Here is an 18,529-nt window from a genome sequence, read left to right as displayed (position 1 = left end):
TTTCTTCAGGGAGCCAAGCACTGGGGCCTTTGAGAAGGTTGGGATGTGGAGAAGAGAGCTCAGGCAGGGCTTGCCAAGAGACCAATCTTAGTGTTCTGGGCTGGCCCTGCTAGAGCTGTCTAGCTGAATTTGCGAAAATGCCATCTGCAGGAGAGGAAGGGTGTGGGACTTAGATTGGAGGTCCCAGAACTCCCATTCCAGAACAGCCCCCTCTTTGGTAGGACAAGGGGAACAAGTACTTTGGTATTTGGTAGTAGTTCTATTCTCATTGGTTGCAGACATTCCCAAGGTCCTAGACATTAGCAGGGAATTTGATTTAAGCTCTAGTGGTTGGTATACTTCCTACATGGCCAACTGCACTGGTCAGGGTGACTTGATGAGGCTGTGGGATCCAGCTGTGGGATCCAGCTGTGTTGGGCCCTCCTTGGCAGCACTCACTCATTCCATGGACCTGTAGTCCATATGCTATAGGACACTCTGTAGGATTCCAGTAATCATAAGTAAGGTAGAAGTGTCCCAGATGGGATAGGTTCCATGCAGAGACCAGGAAAAGATATCTGATTCCCATGGGGAGAAAATGGGTAGGTGGTGAGATCAGTACATACTGATGGTTTTACCATAGACAATCTTCCCCATCTCCTTTTCTTCTAAAAACTCAACTGACAAAAACCACAAAAACAAATCTAACATTTTTGTTTGAGTCCAAAACTTGTAGGAGCCAGTTAATCAGTGTTCATCTCCTCAGGACTCTCATCTGCTAAGAACCTTTAAAGGTTCTAGAAGGGTCTTAGTGAGGAAGCCAAAGGTATCAAGAAAAGGCACAGATGGTGGGTGGAGTAGTGTTGGGAATAGCCTCTGTTCCCCTCCCTCTTGTGCTGGGAGATTAACTGGGGGAGGAAACCCTGGTGGAAATAATTGCAGGGCTGTGTTGTCTCATTCAGGACAAATCCAAGCAGGACTAGAGGGAGGGACAGTGGGTGACAACTTCCTGGTCTTAGACTGGAGGTCTCTCCGTTGTCACCCAATTCTAGTTCCTATGATTGAACATTGAACCTTGAATGTTGTTTGTACCAACTCTTTATATCTCAGGTGAAACCCTTTGTCCATTTGGTCCTCCTTCCAGGGCCACACTATCAAATACCCATCCCCCAGTGCCCATCCCCCAGTGCCCATCCCCCAGTGCCCATCCCCCAGTGTCCATCCTTTAATGCACATCCATCCTTTTGTCTTAACCATCCTCCATCATTCTTTCCTATCATATCGTCATGGAAACAATCCTTCTTACCCCAATGCTTTCCCTCCCTGGTCCCTGCTGAGAGGTGAGAGGACAGGTCCATTCTCTGAGCCTTGCTAGGTTGAGCCAGGGTTCATAAGAGTTGCCAAGTCACAAGTGGCTGTGCCAACATGCTGTAGAAAGCCCATTCTCCAAACAAGGTTTAGAAAGGGCAAGGGGCAGGCTGAAGGGCAGCTGATTTTGGAGGTAGACTTGAGGCCAGAGCTTTGAGTGATGTGGGCGTACCATGCCTCTGGAGGGTCCTCTCTCTGCTCCTCCCCTTGGTCCCCCATCTTGCTCCTCTAGAGGAGCTGTGTGTCAGCTGTGATCATTCATAATCTGTGAGTATATAGTCCCAATTGCATGGGCTAACGCTGCTCCAGTTCTCTGAGGGTTTGCTTCAACAAGAGTGGGTTGTTCCACTGTGGTATTAGCCTTTGAAATTTTAAAAAATGGGTTAATTCCCAGGTACTGAAAAAATGTTTTTTAAAAATAAAAACCTTGATTTTTCTAGTGTCCTGGTGGTATGGAAGCTCACTTTGTGTGTGTGTGTGCGTGAGAGTGTGTGCGTGTGAGTGTATGCGAGTGTGTGTGAGTGTATGTGTGTGTATGAGTGTGTGAGTGTGTGTGTGTGTATGTGAGTATGTGTTTGAGGACAACTTTGAGTATTGTTCTTCAGGCACCATCCACCTTGAGGCAGGGTTTCTCTCTTTCTTATAGATTCTTTGTGAATTTCACATCATGCACCCCAATCCCACTCATTTCCCCAATCCCTCCATATCTTCCCTCTACAACTACAACCTCCCCTCCAAAGGAAAGAAAAATTAATGAGTTAAAAAAATCTCTCCATGGAAACTGCAGTGTGTCACACAGCACACCCTTTTGTTCATGCAGCTTTACTTGCAAATGTTCATTGCAATGAGTCCTTGGTCTGGTTTGAGGCCTCTGGCTTCTGCTACACCATTAATGCTGGGTCCTCACTGGGACCCCTCTTGGATATCCTCCTGTTGCTCAGATCCTGCAGGACTGAGCCCTTCATGTGCTCCAGTGTTCATAGCTGGAGCAGAGGTTGGGTAGGCCAGCTTGGTTTCTCAGTGGGCTGTAGTGAGATGAGAGTGGGCGAGACTGGCCCAGTCAGCCCCAGTGGACCCTGTCTCCACCTTCCCAGGGCTTCAGTTACAAGCACGCTTCAGCATGCCCGGCTTTTTTATGTGGCAGGATCGAACGCAAGCTGCCATGCTTGTGTGGCGAGCACTTCATTGAGCCATCTCTCAGCCCCCATTTTGATCTTAAATTTTTTTGAGATTTTATTTTTTATGTTTTCCTGAATGTCTTTCCATGAACCACATGTACACAGTGCCCACAGAGGCCAGAAGAGGGATTGGATCCCCTGGAACTAGAGTGACAGACAGTTGTTAGACAGTAGTTAGGGAACTGAACCCAAGTCTTTAAGAAGAACAACCACATATGTAGGCCAAACACCAATGTACATAAAATTACTTTATTTATTTTGGTAGGAGACAACTCAGGAAAGTATTTACCTTGTAAACATAAGGACCTGAGTTCAGATCCCCAGGAAACATGTAAAGGCTGGGCTACTCATCTGGTAACCCATCATGGAGGAAAACAGAGATAGTCTCTAGACCTCACAGAAAAGCCAGCTCAGCCAAATCAATGAACTCTGGGTTTGCAGAAACCATGTCTTAAAAAAGTAAGGTGGAAGACTTGAACAGATGGCTCAGGGCTTAAGGCCACTTTCTCCTTTTGCAGAGGACCCAGGTTGGGTTCAAAGACTCCACAACACACAGCACAGAATTATCTGTAACTCTAATTTGGGGGTATCTGATGCCCTCTTTTGGCCTCCAAGAGCACCAGGCACACATATGCTTGTGCTCTGGCTTAAATGCATGTAAGCCACACACACACACACACACACACACACACACACACAATTCTTTTAAAGATAGAGAGTCAAGGAAGATATCTGATACTAATTTTTGCCCTTCATACTCACATGCATGCCAGGGTGTGCCCCCCCACTCCCCACCAAGCAACCTGGTCTCAAACAAGATGGGATGCAAACTCTGACCCTGAGGTTGTCCTCTGACCTCCATACACCTCATGGCCATGCTCATCCACATTCATATACATGAATTTGCAAAAAAAAAAAATAATAAAAGTTTTCATTTTACAAAAGTAAACTTGGCCACAGGTGTGCGCTGTGTGAAACTGTTGCTGTGAACTTATAATGAGCTTATAGAATGAAATACTGCTTTGTCAACATCCTCCTGTAACTTCCCTTCATGTAACATTTTATGTGTGAGGTAATTTTATAAGAATTGTGGCTTCAGATGGGGTAATCAAGAAAGTCTTCTGACATGGCAGATGAAACAAGAGCCATTTCTATGAGAGGGCTCAGTGACTGCAGAAGTTCAGAACCTTTATGTTTAAGAAACAGAGAAACTAGGGCTGGAGGGATGGCTCAGCAGTTAAGAGCACTGACTGCTCTTCCAAAGGTCCTGAGTTCAAATCCCAGCAACCACATGGTGGCTCACAACCATCTGTAATGAGATCTGACGCCCACTTCTGATGCATCTAAAGACATCTACAATGTACTTACATATAATAATAAATAAATATTAAAAAAGAAACAGACTATCTATATGACTCTGGAATACGAGCCAAGTGTGGTGGTTGGGGGTAATAAGAGTTTGAGGGGCTGACGAGATGGCTCAGTAGGTAGATGTGCTTGCTGCACAGATCTTAGCCATTTGCATTTGAACTCTGGGACCCAGGTAAAGCTGGAAGGAGAGAACCAACTCCACAGAAAGGTGCTCTGAGCTTCACACATATGCATTCACTCCAACCCCTGTGTCAAGTACACACACAATAATAATAAGTAAATAAAATACTTTAAAAAATGCGGCTGGAGGGCTGGGCATTTCAGTGGGTAAATCATTTGTCACACATGTCTGACTCCACAGAGTTGTCCTCTCCCTCCACACACACACCATGGCATTCATGTGCCAATGCACATACCATACACAACAATAATAATATAATAATAAATAAAACTAAATTTAAAGAGGCTAGCTAGAGAAGTGAACAGCAAAACACCAAACGACCATGGTGGTGGCATACACCTTTAATCCCACCACTCAGAAGGCAGAGGCAGGGGGATCTCTGTAAGTTCCAGGACAGCCTAGTGTCTAGAGTGAGTTCTAGGACAGCCAGGACTACACAGAGAAACCCTATCTCTGATAAACATCAACAAACTAACCCCCCCCCCCATCACTGTAGGCTTAGATTTTTCAAAACCTTTAAGAAGGGTTCTTAAGAGTCCAGAGCCTACAACCTATTTCCTTCTAGCTGCAGCCACTTGTGCAGGACCAGGTACCGCCAGACTGAAGTGCCCCAGGTGTGACAAGGATGTGTATTTCGCTGAGCAGGTGATGTGACTAGGCAAGGACTGGCATTGTCCCTGCCTGAAGTGTGAGACATGTTGAAAGACACTGACCTCTGGGGTCGTGCTGAGCATGAAGGCAAGCCCCACTGCAATCATCCCTGCTACTCTGCCATGTTTGGGCCCAAAGGCTTCAGGTGAGGTGGAGCTGAGAGCCACACTTTCAAGTAGAGCAGGGTTGTGGAAACCTCACCCAGGCACATGCCAGGCCTTACCCCCGAACAGTAGGGCTCTCAGGAGCCCTCAATGCCTTTAATAAACCTGATCTTTGGAAAAAAAAATAAGTGTTCTTAATGATTCAACCTCCCTTCTAGCCCACTGACCAAAGGTAGGAGAAGAAAGGTCAATATGGAAACAGGATGTAGACCTGTTTAGAAGCAGTTCTTTGGGGGTGATTCCAAACACAAATCAGTAGCAGCAATCCAGTCCCTTTGGCAAACCAAACACAAAACAGTAGTAGTGGCTTGATCCAGAAAAACTTCAAGATAACCCAATTGTAAAATAGGCAAAGACTGGACATTAGTGGCACATACCTCTAATTCCAGCACTTGGGAGGCAGAGGCAGGCAGATTTCTGAGTTCGAGACCGGCCTGGTCTACAGAGTGAGTTCCAGGACACCCAGGGCTACAGAGAGAAACCCTGTCTCAAAAAAAAAAAAAAAAATCAAAATAAATAAATAAAATAAAAAAGTAAAATAGGCAAAGGATTTTTAGAAAGTAGCCAATAACCAATAAAAAACTGGTCAACATGTCTATCCAAGTTAAAAACCAAGGAAAGGCTGTCACAATGGTTAGGAGGTGCTGTCAAACAAAGTCACAAGTGTTGGTGAGGTGATGGCGCATTGACAGGAAGGAGGGCGTGCGGTTATGGCTGGGATAGGAGAACACACACGTGGCTTGCTCAGGGCCTGCACTCCTTCCCGGAACCAAGGGGAGGAGTGCCATAGCTGTTGTGACAAGATGAATGTTTTTTACCTAAATTAAAAATTGATAACGTAGTAATTTCATTTTGGAATACTGTCTCAGTAGGTTTTATTGCTACAAAGAGACACTCTGACCGCCACAGCATCCCTCAGAAAGGAAAACGTATAGTTTCAGAAGTTTAGCGCATTATCATGGAAGCATGGCAGTGTGCAGGCAGACATGGTGTTAGAGAGCTGAAAGTCCCATATCTTGATCCTCAGGCAGCAGCAGGAGACTGTGCCACACCAGGCGTGGTTTGAGCACAGAAGACCTCAAAGCCTACACCCCATAGTGACGCACTTCTTCCAGTAAGGCCACACCCCCTAACAGTCCCTATGGCCAAGCATTCAAACATGAATTCATGGGGCCATTCCTTCTCTAATCACCACAGATGTGTACTCAAAAAGGTTGAAAGTTTGGGGTGATAGGTTGTTTAGTGGTTGCTAAAGTCAAGTGCTTTCTGTGACTAGAAGAAATAAACATTTGGATGTAACTGGAAAATATGGCTGACCAGCTGCAGACTTCTGAAGAACCTAGGGAAAGTCCAAGAAACCTCTTCAAACTATACTCCCACCTCTCATCCCTGGAAACAGCAGCGTCACAGACAGGGCGCACAATCCCATCTTTCTCAGTATTTGTTGAACTAATCTTACTGGCAGAAATCACAAGATGAGTATCTGTGGCAGTGTTTGAGTTGAGGGGACCCGTCCTAGCGGAAAGAGCTCTCAGGAGTGAGGGATGCATCTCAGTCTAGCCAAGGTATCATGAGACAGAACCCCACCCTAGGTGCCCATGCAGCAATCACGGCCCTCGTAACTGAATACCATGTCCCTAGGACACCTGCCACGTAAGTAGCCAAGCAGATGAGCTCCCCACAGCTGTTCTGATGCAGAAGAAAGGAAGAAGGTATGATTAAGAGAAAAATCTCAAAATAAACAAGTTACAATTCACAGACCAGCTGGGCGGTGGTGCACGCCTGTAATCCCAGCACTCTGGGAGGCAGAGGCTGGTGGATTTCTGAGTTCGAGGCTGGGCCAGCCTGGTCTACAGAGTGAGTTACAGGACAGCCAGGGCTACACAGAGAAACCCTGTCTCGAAAAAGCCAAATACAAAAACAACAACAACAATAAAAAATTCACAGACCACAGAAGGCTCAAGAAGAAGGAAGACTGAAGTGGGGGGGTGCTTTGGTTCCTCTGAGAAAGGGGAAATACTTTCAGGAGCAAAAATACTCACAGGAGCAATTATGGAGACAAAGTGTGGAGCAGAGACTGAAGGAAAGGTCACCCAGAGACTGCCCTACTTGGGGATTCATCCTATAAACAGTCACCAAACCTCAACACTATTATGGACGACAAGAAGCGCATACAGAAAGGAGTCTGTTACGGTCGTCTCCGGAGAGACCCTGCCAGAGCCTTCCAGATACAGAGGCAGATGCTAGCAGCCAACCATTGGACTGAGTGTGGGGACCCCAATGGAGGAGTTGAAGGGGTATACAGCCCCATGGGAAGAACAATGATGTCGGCCACCCAGACGCCCCAGGACTCCCAGGGACTAAACCATCAACCAACGGGTACACATGGTTCCAGCCAAAAGTGAAACAGAGGAAGGCCTTGTTGGGCATCAGTGGGAGGAGAGGTCCTTGGTTCTGTAAAGGCTCAATAGATGCCCCAGCATAGGGAAATCGAGTGGGAGTGGATTGGGTGGAGGGGCATATACCTAGAGGCAGGGAGTGGGAGGAGGGGTTGGGGGCTTTAGGGGAGGGGGCAAACCGGGAAAGGTTTTAGCATTTGAAATGTAAATGAAGAATATAATCAATAAAAAAATTATTAAAAAAAAAAAAGAAATTTCTTCCAGGACGTTTGCCTGAAGACCATTTGAACACTCAAGGGGGAGAGAGAACATAAATATCACACTAGGTGGCAGCAAAGTGCAGCAAGAGGACGTCACTCTCAGCAAAAGTCCCTCCCAGTTTATCTATCTCCTTGCTGGGTGAAATCTGGCCCAGGCTTCTGGTTTGTAATGGAAGAACAGACTGACTGTTCAGGCAGGCGGTGGGGCCATCTCCCCCCAATAGAAATAGCTCAACCCTCTGCCTGCTCATCGCCTCCTGCCTGCCGCTCCCGGTCTGGAGAAACGCGGGCAAGCACTTTCAAAGGATCCTCTAGATCTTCTAAAGGTTTGGCTGCCAAGAAGGTGGGCTGGTTGATGTGAAGAGCAGGTGTGTCTGAACAGCATGGGTGGAGCACCAAGGGTGGGGAGTAGAGTTTCTAAGGACGTAGAACCCAGGCGCCCTGCTCCCATCCACTCTTGTTGTTAATAGCATCCTCTCTTTGGGCACAGAATGAAAGAAATTTAGCTCTAGTTGGGTGTGAACCAAGATGTCAAGAGCACCCTCTTTCTACTTAGGGTGGTTTGACAGGTGACTGTTACATATGCTTTGTCCACCAAAGGTGTGTGAGAGGGGGAGCATTCAAGTCTCTGAATCCATAACCAGAGAAACTGGAGTTCTTCCCCTTGCATGACTGATCTCCAGATGAGCAGCACCTGGTACCCAGCGGGGGCCCTGCTTACTGGGGCTCTTCATGTGAGCAGGCCCCCTGACTCCCTGGAATGTGTTCCTTCTTGTTTTGGCACTCAGCACCTGGCTCCCAGCCAAACCTGGAGCTGCTTGGAATGTGATGCCCCCACTCGCTTCTCACAGGATCTCCAACAAGGCTCTCTCTTCTGCCTGGGGGAAAGGCCAGGCTGGTGTGAAGCCTTGTCCTACTGGGGGCACTTCTCCTTTCTAAGGTCCTCAGACTCTCCTGTGACTGAACACAGAAGCACTTGGGTGGGATAAGAGTGGAACACTACAAGCTGGGTCCCCAGCAGAGCAGAGGCTGTGCCACATTGCTATCTTATCCCCTTGGCAGCCTTCTAAATTGGGCTGGAGTGGGCCAAGAGTTACTCACAAGCTGTTCATTAACTTGCTAAACGCAGAAAGGTTGGCTTGGGCACCGCTTTGGGAAAATGTGACACCCACTGCTCCTAGATTCAGTGGAGCATGAAGGCGTATTAATTGGTGTAGGATTTCTGATGGAAGTTTTTCTTTGCTGCTAGTTCCAAAGCAGGCTAATCAGAATGCCTTGCTCTCTCTAACACATGTGAGCAGTTTACTAGCTCCTGAATGTATGCTTCTATAGACACTAGGGTACTATCATTTTCTGAACATTTAATAGCACACCAAGCCCTATACAATGTGCTTTCATGCTCAGTATCTCATTTGACTTTTAAAACAGAAGCCGGGCGGTGGTGGCGCACGCCTGTAATCCCAGCACTCTGAGAGGCAGAGGCAGGCAGATTTCTGAGTTTGAGGCCAGCCTGGTCTACAGAGTGAGCTCCAGGACAGCCAGGGCTATACAGAGAAACCCTGTCTTGAAAAAAACCAAATCCAAAAAAACAAAACAAAACAAAACAAAAACAAACAAAAAAAATACAGACACATAGCTTTCACACTTGGCTGTCAATACTAAGACAGATTAAGTCTGAGATAGGATGCAGATCCCCTTCAGGGAGTTTAATGAGGGGCATCAGCTAACATTGGGGCTTATGGGTAAGACTGAGTCAGCAGATAGGTGTGCAGCGTGTGTGGGCTTCAAAGCCTGAGTGAGATTTGGATGAGAGGAGAGTCTTATGCTTGTGGGGTAAGGTCAGAAAAGGATGGTTGGGAAGGAAGGGAGGTGAGCTCTCCAGAGAGGCAGGGTTCCTGCAAAGGCTCTGAGGAGCTGATGCTGCAGTGAAGACAGACTTCCTCCAGCCTCTTCAAGCTAAGGGATTGACTGCAGCTTAGGAGTGATGAATAAGCTGATGGTTTTAAAAGTCTCACAGAAGCCTTTAGCTCAATCACTTAGTGGCCTTTTTTCTATGGCCAAATGGAGAGTCTAAGTCATGTTCCCAGTGTCAGCAGCACTTGTGTGTGGGACTGGATAATTCTTCATTGTCCTGTTAAGATGGTTTGCCATCTCCTTGGCTTCTGCCCACCCGATGCTGATGTACCCAAACTACCCCCGGCATTGCCAAGTGTTTCTTGTAGAGAGGACAAAACTGTCTCCAGTTGAAAATCACTAATCTAAAGCTCTACCTCAGAATATTGACAGGTTTTTAAACTTATTACTGTTGTTGCTGGTGTGTGTGTGTTGCTGGAGAGTGAACCCAGGGTCTTGTGCTAGACTGCTGAATATACACCCTTGAGCTAGGACGCCCAGCTCAGCAGGTGAGCACTTTCTTAGCACTCTGATCAAGTCTATTGACTCTTGGAATAGCTGATAAAGTAAAATCATTTCCTTGCCACAGGAAATCTGCGGATGCTAAGGAATTTCCAGGTCTAAGAGGTTTCAGAAGTGTTGTTCTGAACATCAGAACATTTCAGAACAGAGGCCGATGTGATAAGTCCTGGAGATAAGAAAGTAGCTAAAAGCAGGATTCACTTCCTCCCTGATCTACCCCCAAGCCCATCTTACACAAGGGCCACTCTGACAAAGGAATGGCCAATCTGACTAAAAGTGGAGATGAGCAGAATGGGCTGATCTTGCATACATTCTGAATGTGAAAGCAAGAGCGCCGGTCAAACCAGAGCTAGGGTATTGCAGAACTTAAGTATGACTTGATGATTTATGGCTTGAAAGACTATAGAGACAGATTGGAAATGTAGTGTTCGAGGCAGGTGAGATGGCTCAGTGGGCAAAGATTGCCAAACCTGATGAGCTGAGTAAACCACAGGGACCCACTGGGTGGAAGGAGAGAGCTCACACTCCTTGAGTTGTCATCTGACTGCCCTGAAAAAAAATATTAAAAGAAAGTACAGTATTGAACATGTTAAATTTGAGACACCTTTTAGCCAAGTGGGGATGTTAAATGAGTGATGGCTTAGGGAGCCTGAGTGTAGGGGAGAAGCCTAGAGTTACCTTTTGTGGGTTTTTGTTTAGGAGTCATAGTCTCACTATGTAGCACTGACTGACCCTGACTGACCTGGATCTCACAGAAGTTTGTCTTTTTTTACTTCTCAAGTTCTTTTTGAGACAAGGTTTCACTCTGTAACCAGCTATTCTTTTAATTAATTAATTATATGTGAATACACTGTAGCTGTCTTCAGACACTCCAGAACAGGGAGGGAGTCAGATCTCATTAGATGGTTGTGAGCCACTACGTGGTTGCTGGAATTTGAACTCAGGACCTTCGAAAGAGCAGTCAGTTCTCTTAACTGCTGAGTCATCTCTCCAGCCCTGTAACCAGCTATTCTGAAACTCACTATTGAGTTGCCTAGATTGTCTTGGGACTCAAGGCAATCCCTCTGCCTCAGCCTCCCAAGTGCTGGTATTACAGTTGTGAGGCACCATACCCCGGCCAGCCATAGGAATAGGTAAAAGGATGACACTGGATGAGCTTGCCAAGGGAATGAACATGTTAATAGAGCAGGGACTGACTGGTGCAGGAATCACCGTGAGACCACACAGAAAAGGAGGATGTGGCAAAGGGAACTGGGCAGCACCTGGGGAGGCAGAGGAAAGCCAGAAGGGCTTGGTGTCCTGACAGCTAAGTGCCAAACATTGGCACAGAGACTAGGCCTAATGCTAACAAATTTAGTTCATTTTACTGCTCTACTTCAACAAATGCTTTTTTTGTTGTTGTTGAATAGGTTCTTAAGGCTAGATGGTGATGGTGCACACCTTTAATCCCTGCATTCAGGAGGCAGAGGCAGGCAGATCTCTGAGTTCAAGGCTAGCCTTGTCTACAGAGTGAGTTCCAGGACAGCCAGATCTACAGAGAGAAACCTTGTCCCAATAAATAAATAATTGGCTTTTATTCCATAGCCTAAGCTGTCCTGGAACTCACTGACAGTGTAGCCCAGGCTGGCCTCCAAGTTGTGATTACAAGAATTACAGGCATGTGCATAATACCAAGATTCACTCATTTATATATATATATATACAAAATTTGTATAAATTTTGTATATATATATATATATATATTTGGAGGTGACCATGAAGTTTCTAACCTGGGACCTCCAATATTTTACTACTCACAGTCAGTGCTTCCTTTCTCACCCCTCCCCACCCCTTCTCTCTCTCCCTCTTCCTTTCTCACCCTCCCCACCCCTTCCCTCTCTCCCTCTTCCTTTCTCACCCCTCCCCACCCCTCCCTCTCTCCCTCTTCCTTTCTCACCCCTCCCCACCCCTCCCTCTCTCCCTCTTCCTTTCTTACCCCTCCCCACCCCTTCCTTCTCTCCCTCTTCCTTTCTTACCCCTCCCCACCCCTTCCCTCTCTCCCTCTTCCTTTCTTACCCCTTCCCACCCCTTCCCTTTCTTCCTCTTCCTTTCTTACCCCTCCCCACCCCTCCCTCTCTCCCTCTTCCTTTCTTACCCCTTCCCTTTCTTCCTCTTCCTTTTCTTTGGTTTATTGAGACAAAGTCTTGCTACATGGCCAGGCTGTCTTAGACTCTCAGTTCTCCTGTTTCAGTGTCCTATATGCTGGGACGACAGAAATGCACCACCGCATCCAGCCCTACACGTAAGTCCTGAGACCCATTTCCTATCGTGGTGGGAAGCTCTGAGTTCTCAGTCTTCCAAGGCTTTCCAAGACTGCTTCTGATTTCTTGGGTCAGGCCATGCCTGTCCGCTGACTCCTGTTCCTTGGCTGTCGCCTTTCTGCTTCATGGTTTCTGCTGCTCTTTACCCTTCATCCTCTGAATGGTCCATGGAGTCAAAGTGCAGGAAAGGTTGAGGAGTGTTCAGCTCAGGGTCCTTGGGCCACATGTTACCCTTGTGACCAAGAAATCCACCAGTGCAGCTCAATAAGAAACTTGTAAATGTACTTAAGACATTGTGAGGTTTGGTTTTGGCAACTGGAGATTTACTTGTCATGATTGTGTGTGTGTGTGTGTGTGTACACGTGTGCAGCAGCCAGGAATCGGTCACATGGCAGTCATGGAGTCTCCCCTCTCAGTTCTCAGGTTTGCAGAGCAGGCAATTTTATTTGCTGAGCCATTTAATTTCTCCCTCTTTTTTCTTCAACTTAATTTTTTTTTTTTTTTTTTTTTTTGGTAACTCAATTGCACAGTTCCCCACTGTGAACTCTGTAAATGATTTCATCACATTGCGATGCCAAAAGGTTGGATAGGCCTGGTAGACTTAGCAGAATGCTACAGCATATAGCAGAAAGCTCCAAATTCAGCATGAAGATGTCCGATTGGAGAGACTGGATAGCTGTTCTCTATAATAGTAAGACATTCCTCAATAGCTGTGTCCCGCGCATTCCCCATCCTGTCTTCTGCCCTGCTTCTAGGATGAAGCTTCTTCGATGATCTCCATGATGGCTTTCTGCTCTAGGCCTCGTTCAATTTCTTTGAGATATCCATTGAAAACCCCTAATTTATTTTCTTTCATTATTTGTAATAATTGCTCGGTCTTGTATCCTCCTGGTCCACATACGATTAATCCTTTTTAAAATATATTTTTTGCTTTACCTTTACATGCTTCAAATACTTCTTTGTTGTGTGTGTATTTTGCTTGCATGCATACATATTCATCATTTACATGTGTGATTCCCACAAAGGTCAGAAGTACCAGATCCATTGGAACTGGAGTTACAGACAGTTGTGAGCTGCCATGTAGGTGCTGGGAATCAAACCCAAGTATTATGTAAGAGCAGCTGGTGCTCTAACCACTGAGTCATCTTTCTGGCCTTTCCTTTTAAAATTAATTAGTTAATTAGTTAATTTTGTTATATGTAAGTACACCGTAACTGTCTGTCTTTAGACACTGCAGAAGAGGGTATGAGATCTTGTTACAGATTGTTGTGAGCCACCATGTGGTTGTTGGGATTTGAACACAGGACCTTCAGAAGAACAGTCAGTACTCTTAACTGCAGAGTCATTTCTCTAGCCCCAATTTTGATTTTTCAAGACAGAGTTTCTTTTGGTAGTCCTGACTATCCTGGAACACCCTTTTGTAGACAAGGCTGGGATTAAAGGGGTGCATCCCCACCCTTGGAAACTAGGGAGGCTACATCCAGTTTTTGTTTCTATTAGTATTTTTCTTTCTCTACTCAATAAAACGGGAAAAACACCAGTATTACTAACAATCAAGAAATTTGCATATATTGGTTAAAAACATAAATTCTGGTTGGACTTGTGGTCACACATCTGTAAATCTCAGTGCTGGAGGGAAAGGCAGGATCGGGAGTTCAAGGTCATCCTCAGTTATAGAGTAAGTTTAAAGCCAACCTGGGCTGGGCTTCATTAGACAAATTAAAACTCTCTCTCTCTCTCCTCTCTCTCTCTCTCTCTCTCTCTCTCTCTCTCTCTCTCTCTCTCTTTCTCCCACCATCACCAGAAAAGGAATACATGATTTGGAGTCATTATATCTGCATTTATACTTGTATGGACTTGGCTTGAGCAACTCTATGTCTCAGTGTCCTCTTTTCCAAAAGAAGGATGAAATTGTGCAGGTTGAGTCTGGAAGAGCAACAGGTGATCTTAAACACTGAGCAGTCTCTCCAGACTCAGAAATCCACCTGCCTCTGCCTCCCAAGTGCTGGGATCAAAGGCGTGTGCCACCACCACCCGGCTGGTATGTTTTTAATTGACACATAGAAATTATACCTACTTCTAGAGTGCTTCTTGGATGTCTAAACCATACTATTTTATTCCTCGAGGAGAAATTTTGATTCTTAAATATTTTACCTAATGTATTTTTAAATATACTTCATTTTTATGTGCACCTGTAGAAATTAGAGAACAACTTGTAGAAGTTGGTTTTCTTCTACCATGTGAATCTCCAAGGTTTCAATTCAGGATCTGAACTTGGCAGTAAATGCCTTTATCCACAGAGCCATCTCTCTGGCCCTTTAAGGGGAAAAATTGAAAAGAAAGTTACTGAAGGATTGCTATATCACTGGAATTCCTAAGAGCCTGAAATCAGAACCAAAAGCCCAAACATGGCTTAGAAAATGACACTCTATTAGATTGATATAATTAACTCCCTGTTACCTTTAAAACAGTGCTTGCACATGGGTTGGAATTAGGTAAAATGTGAAACCCCCGAGAATGCAGCAGGCCAGTTGAAAAGATGTCCATAGCTAGATTGGCCAGTTTGGTGGGTTCCTTATTTTCTGTCAGGTTACTTAAGTTCATTGACTCCTCCCCCCCATAACTCGGTCTTAAGCAAGCACGCAAAGTCACATAGATTAGTGTAGCATTTGATTTCTGTGGGTGTGCCACAGAAGGACAATGGGCTGCTTTTTTCTTTTCTTTGATAAATAACATCTATATTCTCACTTATCCATTTAGCAAACTATAAGGAGTATTTTGTAGCTTCTCTCTTACAGTTTAATAGGAGAGACACAATACCAAAAATGGTATGTGATTTGGACTTACTGAGAGGACTTCTGTTTCTGGGAATAAACAGGGGAAGCAAACTGGTCTGGGGCATCAGAGAGGATTCACCTGAGGAGGATCAGCAGAGGCTGGTGCTTATCCCTGCCTGCCCTCTTCCTATCCTAGGGCCTTATGTGTATTAGATAAGCACTCTGCCAATGAGCCAAATCGAGTCCTGTGTGAGAGGTCTGGGGGAGAGAATGTGTGTGCTGGAGAACATAAGGACAGGGAATCTAAGGTAAGAATGAGGGGCTGGTGAGAGGTGATGTGAGTGGAGGCCAGATTTCCCAGCTCTCTACTGAAGACACTGGCAGAAGACAGAGAGGAGTCTGGGGAGCATGAGAGCCTTGGAAGATACTTTAGAAGATATTCACTAGCTTACACAGAGTGGCTGTTTTCTCAGTTTTGTTTTTGTCTTTTTGAGTCACTCTGAACTACAGACCTGGGATTCACTGTGTAGACCAGGCTTAAACCTGCAATAGTCTTCCTACTTCTGCTTTCCAAAGGCTGGGATGACAGGTATTCATCGCCCACCATACATGGTTTGAGAATGGTTGTTTGGAATGGAGAGGGAGGCAGACACGAAGTGACACAGACAGACATACAGAGACACAGAAACAGAGACAGAAGAATTAGAGGATATTTGCATGTAGAATCAACGGAACTGGAAAGTATGTGGATGTGGAGTATGTGAGAAAAAGAGTCAAGGAGGGCTCCAAGGAGAACTCTAGAGAGAATGGGGAGGAACTGGTTGGATGGGGAAAGATGAGTTGAGCCTTGGGATTTGGTGCATGTAAGGATGCTAGGGAATTCCCATGTGAAGATGTGCAGCAGGTACGTGGATATACAGGTTGATGCTTGAAAGAAGAGTATAGGTCTGATGTGCTAAAATCTGTCGTCGGTCTTGGTAGTGTACAGTGAGAAAGGGCTGTGGTACTAAACTCTGAGAATACAGGGTGAGGAGAAGAAAACTGCCAAGTAAGAAAGTGATGAGAGAAAACTGGGTCTTGCATCAGTTAAAGGAAGAATGGTCTGAGAAGGAGAATTTAATGCTATGTACTCTGCTAATAAAATAAGAAGTACTATGGGGGGGGGTCATTTGTGGAGGAGCCAGAACAGAATCCAGATTAAAGTGGGTTGAGAATCTGGAGGGAGGAAAGTAGCTGCAAAGGCTAGTGCGAGGCTCTGAGGAGGAAGGAATGAGGTAGTATTTAGAGTGAGACAAGCCTTCATGGATTTTTAAAGATAAAGAGTTCACACATTTAAAGCTGTTGGCCAGAAACCAGTGAAGGCCAATGATGTATGTATGAAGAAGGAATTATTTGCACAAGGTCCACAGATGGAGAGGGTAGCCATCAGGAGTAACGGCTCTGACATGGGTAGAGGGCAGAGGCGAGGAACATGTGGGTTGAGGGTGTGAGTGAAGTGCTGTGCTGAGCAGTGTGGGCTGGCTGAGAGAGCAGTCTGGGTCAGAACTGCATCAGACATCTTGTCTGAGCTTGTCCTGTGGGGAAAAGGCCTGGCCTACACAGGGACTACCAGGTACTATTATGTGAAGAAATGAGAGCTGCCCTTCTCTTGTCTTTTAATGCAAACCACGGGATTTAAGAGTAATTTTGTTTTCCAGCATAAAAATGTACCCGTTTTGGGCACTGACAACAGCTCATGTCTTTTGACACAGACATGTCAGTTGTCTCTTACTCAAGAACATTTTTATTTTACTCATAAAAATATATTTTGCCTTTATATATTTATGTGTACCTCATGTGTGCCTGGTGCCAGCAGAATTCAGGGTGCCAGATCCTTGGAACTGGAGTTACCAATGGCTGTGAGCCACCATGTATGGGGATGCTCAGAATCAAACCTGGGTCCTCTTTGAGCAAGAAGAGTCAGTGCTTTCAACCACTGAGCCATCTCTCTAGCCACAAGATGCCATTTAAGTACATTTAACACCTCATTGTCCTTAGTGGGAACTCAGCCTCACGTTGGAACTTGGGATCTAGTTTTCCTTATGTTGTGGGGAATTGCCTTATCTTTGCTTAGTACTGATTTTTTGACATATTCCTAAAGTCCCCCTCTCATTTTTTAATAGATTATCCAGATGTCTGCTCTTGTTTTATTCTCCATCTTTCATATGTAAGAATAGGAAAGGCCATTTAAAATAGGAAGTGCACTGTAGGGCTTTTTCCAGGACATTAGATCAGTACATCGACATCAGGAGTTGGTCCAAAGATGACCTAATGTATAAAACAAAGCCAGTAACTCTTCAGGTTCTGCAGCTTAACAGTTACATGGCTTTTATTGCTGCTTTCTGCAGTGAACTAACAGAACATGTTCAATTCAGAAAGGAAAGCAAGACTGCACTAGAAAATGTTCAAGCAAGGACTACTCAGCATCGGTTTCTGGGATCAAGGGAGGAAGAGATGCAAAGGATATGAGGAGACAGAGGTAGCACAATTGATGTTGCATTTATTTATTATAAAACAGGAATAAGCCCACCTGGAAAAATGTGAAAATAAATGAGATTAGCCAGGAGTAGTGGCATATGCCTGGAATCTCATTCCTCCAGAGCTGGAGGTCTGAGGATCAAAAGTAGTTCAAGGTGTGACTACATATCAAGTTGTAGGCCAGCCTGGGCTATGAGAGACTGCCTCAGTTCCTTTACCCTGGGGGGAAAAAACTCCAACAATAAAAATGACTATATATGCATAAACCTTTATAATGTTATCTAGTATGTTAAAATATAGCAATGCGTGCACATATTATTTTTATGGGTATCTAAAGTATTTAACTGTGCAATACAGAATGGTTCACAAAGTGAGTTTCAGGCCTACACAGAGAAACTCTTTCTCAAAAAGAACCTAATCCAACCCAAAACCACAAAGTCAAAAAATAAAAAATAGGGCTGAAGGTGTAGCCCTGAGGTAGAGAATACATATATATTACTACAGCTAATGTTGGGTTTATAAATGGTAACTTCTCAATTCCATATTGACACCCAGGTTAGACATACTCAAATGTATTTATGGGGCAGCAAACTAGGATATCTGAAATAAAAATATATTAAGCATTATTAATGTATTTATATTATTAGTATAGTATTATTAGTACTACATTAATGGTATAAGGTTAAGCACTATCCTAGTATCTAGTGAAATACTACATGTCAGTTCAAAATCTGTTATTTACAATGTCAACATTTTCAAATGATATACTCAAGATTCTCTTACACTTTATATATATTGTGAGTAGTTACAAGTGTACCAAGGTGTACATTGGGAGACATTGGACAAATTACAAGGAACCAATTCTCTCATCCTACTAAGTGGGACCTGGGGGTCATATCAGGCTTGGTGGCAAGTGTCTTAACCCTCTGGGCTAACTTGAGGTTTGATTTCAAACATGTTATGTATTTG

At 44.9% G+C, this 18,529-nt stretch overlaps 1 protein-coding gene and 1 pseudogene across 2 annotated transcripts in view; both read left to right on the top strand.

Annotated features, from left to right (window-relative positions):
- Positions 1 to 3,936: 3,936 nt before the first annotated feature.
- On the top strand, positions 3,937 to 4,907 carry LOC127689719 (cysteine-rich protein 1-like; annotated as a pseudogene).
- A 2,810-nt stretch (positions 4,908 to 7,717) lies between these two features.
- The window catches only part of Myo9a (myosin IXA), a 229,491-nt gene continuing 218,679 nt past the window's right edge, over positions 7,718 to 18,529 (top strand). The window contains exon 1 of one of the 2 annotated variants that reach the window (XM_052188139.1): positions 7,718 to 7,894. The gene's annotated coding sequence lies outside the window, so the exon portion shown is untranslated. Of the gene's footprint in view, positions 7,920 to 18,529 lie in introns of both variants that reach the window. The other variant, XM_052188138.1, reaches the window with a different exon arrangement.

This window comes from Apodemus sylvaticus, chromosome 7, assembly GCF_947179515.1.
Source record: "Apodemus sylvaticus chromosome 7, mApoSyl1.1, whole genome shotgun sequence".
Lineage (NCBI taxonomy): Eukaryota > Metazoa > Chordata > Mammalia > Rodentia > Muridae > Apodemus > Apodemus sylvaticus.
Note: the sequence above shows the minus strand (reverse complement) of the source record. Positions and strands in the feature narration are given on the sequence as shown.